Below are 12,675 nucleotides of genomic sequence, written 5' to 3'. Positions count from 1 at the left end.
TTCTTGATGATGATGGACTGAACCTTTAAACCCGTAAGTCAGCTCCAATTAAATGTTGTCCTTATAAGAGTTGCCTTGGTCATGGTGTCTCTTCACAACAATGAATACCCTAACTAAGATACCCCTGTAAACCTCTTTTTTTGTGTGATGGTTAATCTTTATTGTCAACTTGACTGCATATAGAAACACTATAGACACACCTCTGGGTGAGTCTATGAGGGTGTTTCCAGAAACTGAAGGGTTAAGACTCACCTGAAAGTGGCATCTCATCTCGTGGCTGGGGTCCCAGACTAAAAACAGAGAAATGTACAATGGCAGCATCAGTCTGCTCCCTGTCTTGTGCTCTTGACACCATGACTTCCAGACCATGACAGACTATACATTCTAACTGATCTCAGATAAACTCTCCGTCCTTAACTTGCCATTGCCAGAGCAATGAGCAAAGTAAAATACTGGGGGAAAGGCACTGGGGATTGAACCCATGGCCCCAAGAATGCAAAGAAAGGGCTCTGTGACTCAGCTGTCCCTCTAGTTCTTTCTTGTTTTGACAAAAGATATTTATTAGGGTGCCTCAGCTGCCCTTCAATTTGCAACCACATCCCTTAGTTTCCCACGTAGTAGGCCTGTGCAGCTGAGCTGGCTATAGCTCTAAACTAAATCTGTGTTCTGAAAATAAGATTAGTTTCCAGAATTACTGTGAGGAATAAAAGCAGTTATTGTTGTGAGAGTTTTTCACAAACATGAACATGTTGTAATATCATAGTCAGTGAGAGATGACACCCAGAAAGACGAGTGAGTAAGAAAAAAACGGTCTCCTTTGCACTCTTTTGGAATCAAAGAAAATTAATTTGAACTTGAGTTAGCATTGTGAAGTGAACAATCAGGAGAAATTTCACAAAGAACAAGGCACTTAGCTAATGTTAACACTGCTTTTGTTAGCCATGATGTTTCGTGCATTCGTCACCCTGGAAGAGGAAGTATGGAAGCTTCTCAGTAACCTGTGCTCTGGGTCACTAAGGTACAGTCCCCACTTAAAGGTTTTACCATCTAATTAGAAATAAAGGCGAGCATACCACATAAATTACTCTCCAAGTTGCAACTTTGGGAAAATAAAACATAAAGACAAGATAAAGTGCAAGGATCAGGTGGTTAAACAATTTGTATCAGAATCCTGGTTCTCTCTTAGAGCCTCTTCCTCATGTGCAGAAGAGGAAAATAGTTCCTGCCACCATTACTTACTGTAAACACAACTCAGCCTGCAACCTGCCTACCTGAGTGTAACTCACTGAGCTAACAGTCTCATCCCTTGGTCTCCACGAAGTGGCAAGTTCCGTAGCATCGCCTAACAGTGGCTCACACATACAGCACATGCCTCGTCGGTTGTTCTTGGTAGTTTGCCTTTTTATTTTTACTAGTTTCAGGGATCACAATTTTCCAGACTTGTTTTCCATCCCGTTCTAAAGCTTCCCTGGAAGAGCTTTCTTGGTGCCAGTTAGACACACACCCATGAGAGACGCAGAAAATGGAATTTGCATTAAACTAATAACCCTACGAGTGGATGTGGACTTCCCTAGGGAATTCTTTTCAGTGTACACTATATACACTTGCCGGCTTCTAGAGTTAAATCTCAAGGATTGCCAAGGAACCGAATGAGATCACAGGGCATTTCCCAGGGTACACTGCATAGGACTGCAGATGATTGGAGAAGGACTCTGGGTCACAAGGGGTCACAGGGAGTTAAGATACACTTTTACTGTAAAGGAAGTCATAGACTTTTTGTGTGTGAGGGTCCCAGAAAACTGCAGTTTACATCTGGGAAGGAGTAAGGGCATACATGGGTAAGCCCTAGGCATGGTCATTGTATTAATATTTTTATTAAACTGTGCTCTACATAAGGAGAACTGCCCTGTAACGACAAATGCTTTTAACTGTCAGGGGAGTTTTTGCTTAGCTGGTGAGATTCTTCAGGCAGAAGGGACACCTTTCCCTTCCTAGGTCCCCCTAATTCTGTCATTCTCTCCTCAAAGAATATATTTTTACCAATACAATGCAATGGAAAAAAAGAACATAGGTATAGAAAATGTGACTGTAGGATCAGTGCCCAACTGCACCTGTATGCTGGGTCACTCATTCTGAGTGAGGTAACCCAATCACAGAAAACAAACAAACAAAAAACCCAAAAAAACCAACAACAACAACAACAACAAGTAACCCCCACACATGGTGGGTATGCACTCACTGGTAAGTAGTTATTAGCCCAAAATCTCAGATTACCCAAGATACAATTCATAGATCACATGAAGCTCAAGAAGAAGGAAGATCAAAGTGCAGATGCTTCAATCCTTCTCAGATGGGGGAACAAATATATCCACAGGAGGAAATACGGAGACAAAGTTTGAAGCAAAGACTGAAGCAAAGGCCATCCAGAAAAAAAAGAGACTGCCCCTCCTGGGGATCCAGCCCATATAAAGCCACCAAACTCAGACAATATTTCTGATGCCAAGAAGTGAATGCTGACAGGAGCCTGATATAGCTGTCTCCTGCGAGGCTCTGCCAGATCATGACAAATACAGATGAGGATGCTCACAGCCAACCATTGAACTGAGAACGGGGTCCCCAATGGAGGAGTTAGAGAAAGGATTGAAGGAGCTGAAGGGGTTTGCAACATCATAAGAACAACATACCAACCTGCCAGAGCTCCCAGGGACTAAACCACTCTCCAAAGAGTAGAAATGGACAGACTCATGGCTCTAGCTGCACATGCAGCAGAGGATGGCCTTGTTGGGCATCAATGGGAGGAGAAGCCCTTGGTCCTGCCAAGGCTCTATGCTCCAGTGTAGGGAATGTCAGGGCGGGGAGGTGAAAGGGGGTAGGAGTATGTGGGGCACCCTCATAGAAGCAGGGGGAGGAGGAATGGGATAGGGGGGTTATGGAGGGGAAACTAGGAAAGAAAATTACACTTGAAATGTAAATAAAATATATCCAATAAAAGTAAAATAAAAAAAAAAAAAGAAAAACCAACTCACAATGGTCTAGTTAGCTCTGTGTCAGACACAGCTAGAGTCATCTGGAAGTGGGAATTTCAATGGACGAGTCGGGCCCATAGTCCAGGCGTTTGCTAAGTGTGTAAGTGGTACGACGGTGGCGTCTTTTCAGTTCCATGGTGGCTTGTGACGCTTAACATACCGAGAGCAGGAAGGGTTAGGGTTAGGGTGGCTCACTTGTGGCAGGAATTGAACGGTGGGTTGAGGTCGGTTTGATTGGTTTCCTTTTGTTTTCCCGTGGCTAGAAGGATGGTCTGGCAGTTAGAGAGCACGGCAGGGAAGTCCACACCCTCTTCTGACCTCCACACGCAAAGTCACAGACAGATTTAAATTTTTACGTCTCTTTTTTAAACAAAAGTTCTTATCCACAGCAGGGATCTGTGCATGAAATGTGCAGCTTCATCTTAACGTGGTTGACGTTCATCCTAAGGTACTGTGGACAGCAAGGCTGAGGCTCGTAACTAAAACCTCTGTGTGAACTCGTTAGTAGCCCTGCTGGGATCATAAACAAGAGCGTGGTATCCCAGGGTATCCAGGGCACACACTCAGTAGCTAAGAGGATGAGACCATCGGCCCCATCAAGGGAGGACATTCTCTTGGCTCACAAGTCTGGCTGCTGAGAACAGGCGGGCTGTCCTGGAAGAGACCTGTGCGTGTCAAACCACTCAACAACCATAACTAGAAATATACACAATGGGGGCAATCACTTACATAGTGTCTGCTTTTTCCTTTGTCCTCACTGCCCTGCAGCAACACTGAAATACGTATATGCACATATGCATAAGAGCCATGAATGGGACCCTGACCCACGGCAGCACCTTCCCACGTCAGTGTCTGCGAGTCCATTGAGGACAGGAGAGTTTTCCATCCTCCTGGGGATGTGGGTCAAGACATGGGTGGGACCCAGGAAGATGAGAACACACTTTCTTCCCTTTTCACATGAGGAACCACCTCAGGCAGGAGAAGCAGTTTCATTACTACTGAATCAGGGTCTATTGGCGAAGCTTCTGACTTCAGAACTGAGCAGGTCCCACCCAGCCCCCATCCAGCTGGGCAGTGAGGGGGAAGGAGATGAGGCCTCGAAGCCTCCACACTGATGGCGGATCTCCCTCCAGGAGGATGGGCTACTGGTGTCAGCCGGCACACAGAACAGAGAGGACTGGAGACTTACACTGGGCCAGGCTCGCGGCATTGCACAGGGTGAACGAGGAACATGCTTTCCTCTCAGCTAGTCCTGTAAAAGAAGCTCGAGGGTTTAAAGTTGATAAATGAATCCAATTGACTCCCCATTCAATGGCTTTCAGAGGGCCTCTTACCCTGCTTCCTCCTCCCCCAAGAAAGAGCCCTGCTGGGCTCCTATGGAGAGACAGACAGAATGGACGGTTCTGGACTACCTCAGATTCCCATCAACAATTTTACATCAGCGCAGAATCTTACTCACATTAATTTCTCTGGAAGGGGATGAGGAAAGGCTAAGCAGGAGCCCAGAGCATGATCTAGCAGAGTGTGGAGCTGGGGACAGACTGTCTCTGATCCTAATACAGTGCCAAACACTGCCAATGCTCTGGGATTCCTACTGTCTTCATATATAGTAGTTTGAATATGTTTGGCCAGGGAGTGGCAGTATTAGCAGGTGTGGTCTTTTTGGAGGAAGTGTGTTACTTTGGGGGCAGGCTTTGAGTCTCTTCTCCTAGCTGCCTAGACAACAGTCTGTTCCTGTCTTCCTTTGGATGGAGAGGTAGAACTCTCAACTTCTCCTGTGCCTGGAAGCTGCCATGCTCCTGCCTTGACGATAATGGACTGAACCTCTGAACCTGTAGGCCAGACCCCACTAACTGTTGTCCTATGTGTTGCCTTGGTCATGGGCCTCTTTATATCAATGGAAACACTTAGACAATATAGTTCACTGGGTAAGTGAAGGCCAATCCCTACCCAGAGAGGATATTTGAGGGGTGAGGGTGTTAACTCCATGATAGAAAGTGTACCTTGCCAGATCAAGGCCCTGAAAAGCAAAATATTGCTGGGTCCTAGGATATAAGAACTCAGTTACTGTAGCACAGTGGTTTGTAATGTGTGTGGGGGGGGTCTCAGTCCCTTCGAGAGATATCAGGCATCCTATTTATCAGATATTTATGTTGTGATTCATAACATGAGCAAAATTATAGTTACAAAGTAGCAACAAAATAATTTTGTGGTTGAGGGTCACCACAACATGAGGAACTGTACTAAAGGGTCACAGCATTAGGAAGGTTGAGACCCACTGCTATGCATATAAATGACAGAGTATTATTAGTCCTTGGTGACATTTCTTCTTTTGTGAGGTGAGTAAGGTCTTGCTATGCACCAGGTTGGTCTTGATCTTCAGACTGCCCTATCTCTCCCTAAGGGCCGGGTTACAGAAACTCAGAACACAGTGTCATCTGCCTTTATTCAAATCTACTCTAGGCTCTGGGCAGAATTTTTGGTTCTCACTAAAGAAGGAAAATTTTCTCCGGTGCTCACTGTCCCCTCAGGTTCAGCTCTGTTGGTTTGAATGAGGAATGTCTCTCAGTCTCAGGCACTAAGGCTTGGTCCCCACACAGTGGCACTATCTGGGGAGGCTGAGGAGGAATGACCTGAGTGGAAGTTGGCTCTAGAGATGGGCTTCAAGAGTTTAAAGACTCCTGTGATTCCTAAATCTCTCTGCTCTGTGTTTCCAGTTCCAGTGTGAGCCTCAGCTTCCTGTTCCTCCTGCCGCGCATTCACTCAGCCATCATGGACGTGAGCCTACATAAATTCGTCTATATGTTATCTTGGCCATGGTGTTTTTCACACAACAACGGGAAAATAACCCACACACACCAACACCAGTCATAGTATTTGGCACAAAAATACGAATTCCCTTCTCCTAGCTCAAATGGTCTCAACTCCATCAGTATAACACCTCAAGTTTCACAATTGTACATAAAAGCAAATGTTTGTAAAAGTAGGCCAGAGAACCCCTGGGTGTGGCCCGGCAGTGTTTCTGTGGCTTGTAGACCACCCCAGAGGAAGGCATGCGATTACTTGGTTTCCTGCTTCCCACAACTAACTCCTCCCCTTAGTTTTCCCTCAGGAGAATTCCTGCTTTAGGAGAGAAGGTAAGCCCTTCGGGTGATGGGAACATTGGTTTGCTTTAAGAGTTTGTAAATGTCCAGCCAAAAAGGTCCCTAACCTCCGGCATTCCCAACTAGGATGTTTCCTCCGGCGTTTCCTCAGCAGGTGAGTAACTCAGCAGACATCTGCAGAGGTGGCTGCGAGTGTACACATCAATAAACAGCAGTGGGCAGGGGAACCAGGGTCCTGAGGAGATGCTGGCCTTCACCACTGGGACAACACAACCCCTCCTTGTCCGTCATTAGTTAGTTTCCTGGACTTGTCCTTAATGGCTTCCACAGAAATGCCATCTCAGCGCTGGGAGCCAAGAGTCCAGAATCAAGGTATCAGCTGGACCAAAGTAGCTCTGAAGGCCACTGAAAGGAATCCTTCTTGTGTCTTCCAACACAGGGGTCACAATCCTGGGCATTGCTGGCCATGTAGTCACATCTCTCCCCACTCCCTTGTCACTCACATCAGTCTCTGTCTTTCCTTGTTAGAAGGACAGTTGCTTTTAATCAAGAGGGTGGTGGCTCATGCCTTTAATCCCAGCAGTGTAGAAGCTGAGGCAAGCAGATCTGTGAGTTCGAGCCCCGCCTGGTCTAAGAGGGTGTGCCAGGACAGCCCAGAGTAAAGGGAGAAACATTGTCTCGGAGGAACAACAAATAAACAAAACCAGAACAAGACAAAACCCAAGTTTTTTCAGCCTGATTATGTCAGGCACACATGCCTCCTGGGTCACACAAGGGCTTTGAGGACAAGATGTTTACAGAGCTGGGCCAGCATTGGCAGTGGAGGGTCAGCAGTGGGATTTCTAGGCATGGGGTCCTCTCCTTGCACCAGCCCACTCCATTCTCCATGATGTTACATTTTCCTTAACAGGAGCAAATTCTGTTACATATTGGTCTCCTAATAAAAATAAATACACAAGAGTGTGGAATCGTTGTGGCCCCAAGATCAGCGCAGTTCTTAACCTTCAGCAAGGTGACAGATTCTGCAGTTAGGGCAGTGAGTGGACAGCTGTCCTGTGGTAGGGAAAGGTTGGGAGGCGCTGTTGCCGCCAGGGGGCGCGCGAGGGCCCGCGGTGGAGTCAGGCGGGAACCGCGGAGGGGGCGGGCAGCAGGGGCGCTGGGTCACTCTGGTTGGCTGAGCCCCGGTGCTCAATGTCCGGTCCTTTTTAAACTCGGTCCCGCCCTGGCGCTCTGCTTTTCCGCCGCGGCGCGCTCCAGGTAAGTACTGATCGCCTTGCAAATTGCGAGGTGCCACCACGTGGCCTCGGAGGTCCCCACTGCGCTCGCCCTGCGCGTTGTCCCTGCCCCGTGTGCGTCTCTTCGGTGTGGGACAGGCGATCGGACTCCCGCAGCCCTGATTTCTCCTCTCCCGGGTTGTGGGCACGCGCTGGGTCCGGACGGCCCCGGGTCCTGGGCACACTCGGGGCTCCGGACTTTCCGACCCCCCGCCTAGTAATCCGGTGACAGGGACATTGCCTATTTAGGAAGCAAGTGAAATCAGAGATCGGAAAGTAGCAGGAAGCAGGATAATCGCAGTGTTAGCAAGGGCGGGGGTAATTTCACCCACGCGCCGTGTCGTCGCCGCACGTGTCCTTCAAGTCCCGCTGTGCACAGAGGCTGGGCTTTTTGTTTTGTGCTTGTTTTAAGGTTTGAGGGCGTCGCCCGGGAGCTGGGAACTCTGCCCTCAGGGGGCTGGATTGCCCTTCCTCTGAACAGACTTGGCGGTTTTTGCCTTGGGGAAAATCTGACTGTCCGGACACTTGTACAGGACAGTAGATGCCTAATCTCTGTGTTGTGGAAACATTTTGTCCCACGTGAGAGGTCCTAAAACCAGGCGTAGGTTTCTAACGAGCACCCGGGAGTCCTGCCTGTGCACTTTAACATTTGTGAAGATCTAAACTTAGATGTGCTCAAACTAGGAAAGTGCTACTTAGTAGCTTTCTATTGATTTGAAAACTCTGAATTTGCCGTGAGTAGGCCGAATGAGACATCAATTTAAATAATCATGTATTAAATTATTGAGGCAGGTATTCATTCTGGCCAAAAAACAAAAAAAAAAAAGCCTTTCTGACCTAGTACCTGAGTGCTGGGATTTATGGACATGAATCTGTATACCAGGGGAAGGCCATTTTAGAGGGAACTCAGTGTTGTGAGCTCTTTTAAACAACCTTGTGTGCCCTGCCTAGTACCACAACAAGGGATCAAGAACATGGGTGAAATCTTTTTAGGGGTTGTGTTTTTATTGAGCCATTTAGTTTGAGGGAAATCAGAACAGCATGAACCACTGTCTAAGGACTGGATACAGCAAGCTCTAGGTTAGGATTTCCTTGTGCCGTCTCAGCAAACAAGGTTGGTGCTGCTTCTGGCTTTGAAATCAATGTAAATGGTTTAACTTGCCCTAAAGAAATAGTATGGAAGCCTGGAGAGATGCTCAGAGGTTACGAGCACTCACTGGCTGCTTATCCCGAGTTCAAGTGTCAGTAGCCACATGGTCGCTCATAATGTATCATGAGATCTGGTACCCTCTTCTGGAATTCATGCATGGAGAACATTGAATACATAATAAAATAAACCTTTAAACCAAAAAGAAGTATTGTAACTAGTAATTTTGTTTCCAAACATTAAGAGACTATGCTTCTGGGGTGGATTTAGTCAGAAGGGTTGCCCAGAGAAGTAAAGTGGACTCCCAGCTGTCAGAAGAGTGAGGGTCAGAGCTCTGCAGGAATGAATGCTATTCAGAGACTGGGCTTCATCATCAAATGCAGCTAGTAACCACCAGAAAGGTCCTTTTTGTAAAAAGCTCTGACTTGTAATATTGTTTATTTTCTTTCTTTCTTTTTTTTTTTTTTTTTTTTTTTTTTTGTCTTTCTAGCAAATGTGGTGCTGTGTCTAGGACGCTGAAGAACTTAAGGTGTGTGTTCGATAGAAAGATTTGACTCACCAGGCACAATTCCAGGAGCAATTCTTGGCCAATGATGAGAACTCTAACCTGACTGGATTCACTGCTGTGATGGGTTAAAGGATTTACCTGAGGCCAACAGACTAGGCAGGAATTTAATGCAGTCACCCCACTTCTTAAGTTAGATACGGGGGTTGGGGATGTAGTGAGAGGGCTTAGCAGTACCGAGCCAGGTTACCTTGGATTCTGGGGTCTGGTGGAGAGAACAACTCTAGAGTTATTCTTGGACCCTCATGTGTGTGCCAGCACACCTGTGTGCACACTCAGAATAAATGTAATAAATGGGAGTGTTGGTGAATGAATTAATACATAGAGAAAGATGTGGCTTTGCATTTAAAATCATGTTAAAACGTTCCTGAGTAGATATACCCAGTGTACTGTGTGGTAGTTTAAGTACTTTTAACTAAAAAGATGGTTAATGTTAACATACTGTACACATCTCTGTGTAGCTGTATTTATTCTACTATAGTTTCGGGTCTGATTTCCTCTGGTGTTTCTTCTGCAGCTCTGGAGCTTGAGACGAACTGGTTCAACCTGGAGAAGAGAAGGTATGCTCTGCGTGTAGTCAAGGTTTTAGGTTTCTTTGTCCCCTTCATGGTGGGAACAGATGAATTTTGAGGCAGTGCCATTGCATACACAGAACATGAGAATTTTGTGCCTGTGGAATTCAGTTTCATTATTTAGTTTTCTATGTGTCAGCCTTAGTCTGAAACTTGCCACAATATTAACATTAAAAATCTTTTGAAAAAATTGACTTTATAACTTTTATATATTGTAGTGTTCAGCATTTTTAAATTAAATATTTACATTCACAAAAAAAAAGAAAAATTTGGCTTTATTTGTAAAATACTTGCTTCTATATGTTTTGCCTGCGTGTCTGTACCATGTACACGCGGTGCCCATGGAGGCCAGAAGAGGGCATCAGATCCTCCTGGAATTGGAGTTACAGTTGTGACCTGACATGGATGCTAGGAATTGAACCTAACTCCAAGAAGAGCAGCCCACCAGGGCTTTTAATTGCTGAGCCCTGAACTTTGGCAGCTCATAATTGTCCAACACACGGTTAAGAGATCATGTTCCCAGATGAGGTGTATGGTAGGATCCAGTTGGTGTCCTGGCCCAGTACCTCTGCACGTGTGCTCTAGCTGTGGCAGAAACGAGCAGACAGCCTGTGTGATTTAAACTACAGGTTGATAGCTCATACTCAAATGTCCTATCTCAGCAGATCTCCATCCAACTGGCAGATACTCTTCAGAGTCAGCCCTCCAGCTACCCCAAAACCTGCTCATATCTCTGGCATGGTGTGTGGGGTCCAAAGGGTTTTATTTTGCTGACAGCAATAAAGGAAAGCACATGACCTCTTTAGAGAATGATGTTATCACATATCCAGGTCTGACAAAGTGGAAGAGAATATAAAGGACTTAGTGTGGCCCACAAACTACACATCTCCAATGCAGGAATCTCTAGGGACCTAGCTCCTACCCCTCCGACTACTGGTGTCTTGTGTCTAGTAAATGATTGTTTCTTATCTCTAGGATTTTGTTAAGGAAAAGCCAGTGAAATTACCTGAAGGCGAGTAAACCAGATGTTCCTGACAGTTTCCTCGGATCTGCTATCACCTCCAGCCTGACTGTCCCCCTTCTGAGCAAAAGGATGGGCTGTTGCACAGTAGCCTCGTGGTTTGATACCGTTGCTGCAGGGACTTAAAGTGGTAGCCTGAACTTAAGCTATTAGAAAATGAAATCTACCTCCAATTTTTCTTAGGAACCTTGTGGTCTGGAGATTGTTCTTCATTCCTCCCTAAGTGGCCAGCCACCATGGGGCAAGGGACCACCTGCCACTTAAAATCCCAGCACTCACAGAACAGGAGCAGGGCAGGGAGGCTGGGTGGAGCTGAGTTGCCGAGGGACTCCCCCAGAAGCAGGCTAATGGCCTCATGTCTCCATATCTTTATTATTGAACCACAAGTGGGACCCTGAAAGGCCCTGAAATACGTAGTGCACTGACATTAGGTACAAGTTTCAGATTCAGGCCAGACTTGAGATCACCCCAGATACTCAAGTGAAGTGACATGGTGATGAACACAAGAAACTGAGATTCCAGGCCTCAGAGTTGGAAACATGCCAGGCCTTGGGACAGTTTCAGGGAAGCATAGGTGCAGACACAGGAGGTTTGGGAGCAGCGAGAGAAGCAAGTGGCAGTGTTTGTAAGTGTACATAGACGCTGGAGAAAGAAAAGGATCTGATGGCTAATAGAAGAAAATCGAACATTCGAATATAATAAAGCCCTGAAGTAAGAAAGCAGGATTTAAAAAGAAAATGTTAAAAAATGGAAAGTAATATAACAGAAGGCACCTGGACCCTGAATGGTTCCATTTTAGTTATGGGGCATATCTGTTACAGTAGGTTTAACAATCTCTAAGGTCAGGAGAGAGATGAAAGGAACAAATATTGTCCTTTCTCATCGCAGGAGGCATACTTAGATAAAGAGATTGTTAGGAGCCAGAGCCCATACAATGATCCCCCCCCTACGTGAGAGCATGAACTTTACCCAGGCCCCTGACATTTACTTAAGATGAGCTGCATTCTGGGGCTCCGCAAATGATTGTGCCCAGGTGTCCGGAGAGCTAACTAAACCCTAACCTCGGTCCTAGTAAACAACTGATCAGATATCCTTGTCTGTGTGCCACACCTTCATTCCATTCCCTTGCTTAAAACACGGACCCTGAGAAACATTAAACAGACCTTGACAAGTCTCTGCTTGGTCTCGCTCCTCTTTCTCACCCTTTTCTCTTCCAGGCTTGGTGCCCCTCGACCCCACAAATAACTGGGTCCCGCAGGACGGGACAAGTGGCACCCAACATAACCCCCAAGGCCAGGGTATTGTGGAAAGGACTCATCAAACCCTAAAAAACATGCTTTTTAAATTACAGTCTGGAGGGGGAATCTGTTCCCCCAAACAGGCAGCTTCAAGACCCTCTTTCTTGAATCATGCAGTTTGTCTTAAATTTCCTTACATGCGGCTCTGCAGGCAAGTCTGCTGCAGACGGCCCCTGCACCCTTCATCCACCAACAGTTATGCACAGGCCACGTGGAGAGACCCCTTGTCCAACAAATGGCCCAGACCCAGTCCTCATATGGGGTATGCCTATCTATGATTCAGACACTCAAAACACTAGATGGCTTCCAGAGCATCTGATAAAACCTTATAACTTGCCCAGGGAAGAAAAACCCTGAGGAAGATTATTTTAAAATGTGCTTGCCTACAGAAAGCCGAAAATGCCCCATCTATGGATGCTCCTGTGCCTCGCAGTCACAAACGCTGCCTTTCCACATCAGGTTTTTAATTTTACATGGACTATTAACCAGGCAGGGGACATTGCAAATTCCTCCTCCACAATTTCTGGTGCAACACCATGGCCCTATTTAGAAGTAGATCTTTGCAAACTGGCCCTAGGAGCCAGTGCTGAGTGGGGGACACCTGACAGTTTCTTACCCCAACACCAAGCACTCGAGCTGGCAGACTCCAGGGTCAACCCTGGGTGTGG

General features: G+C 46.4%; 1 long non-coding RNA gene across 1 annotated transcript; it reads left to right on the top strand.

Annotated features, from left to right (window-relative positions):
• Nucleotides 1-9,039: 9,039 nt before the first annotated feature.
• Nucleotides 9,040-11,768, top strand: LOC308435553. Its single transcript, XR_013975508.1, has 3 exons — nt 9,040-9,080; nt 9,634-9,676; nt 10,664-11,768. It is a non-coding gene; the product is annotated as an uncharacterized lncRNA (long non-coding RNA).
• The last annotated feature ends 907 nt before the right edge of the window (nt 11,769-12,675 follow it).

This window comes from Micromys minutus, assembly GCF_963924665.1.
Source record: "Micromys minutus genome assembly, chromosome: 23".
Taxonomy (NCBI): Eukaryota; Metazoa; Chordata; class Mammalia; order Rodentia; family Muridae; genus Micromys; species Micromys minutus.
This window is presented reverse-complemented; position numbering and strand designations above follow the sequence as displayed.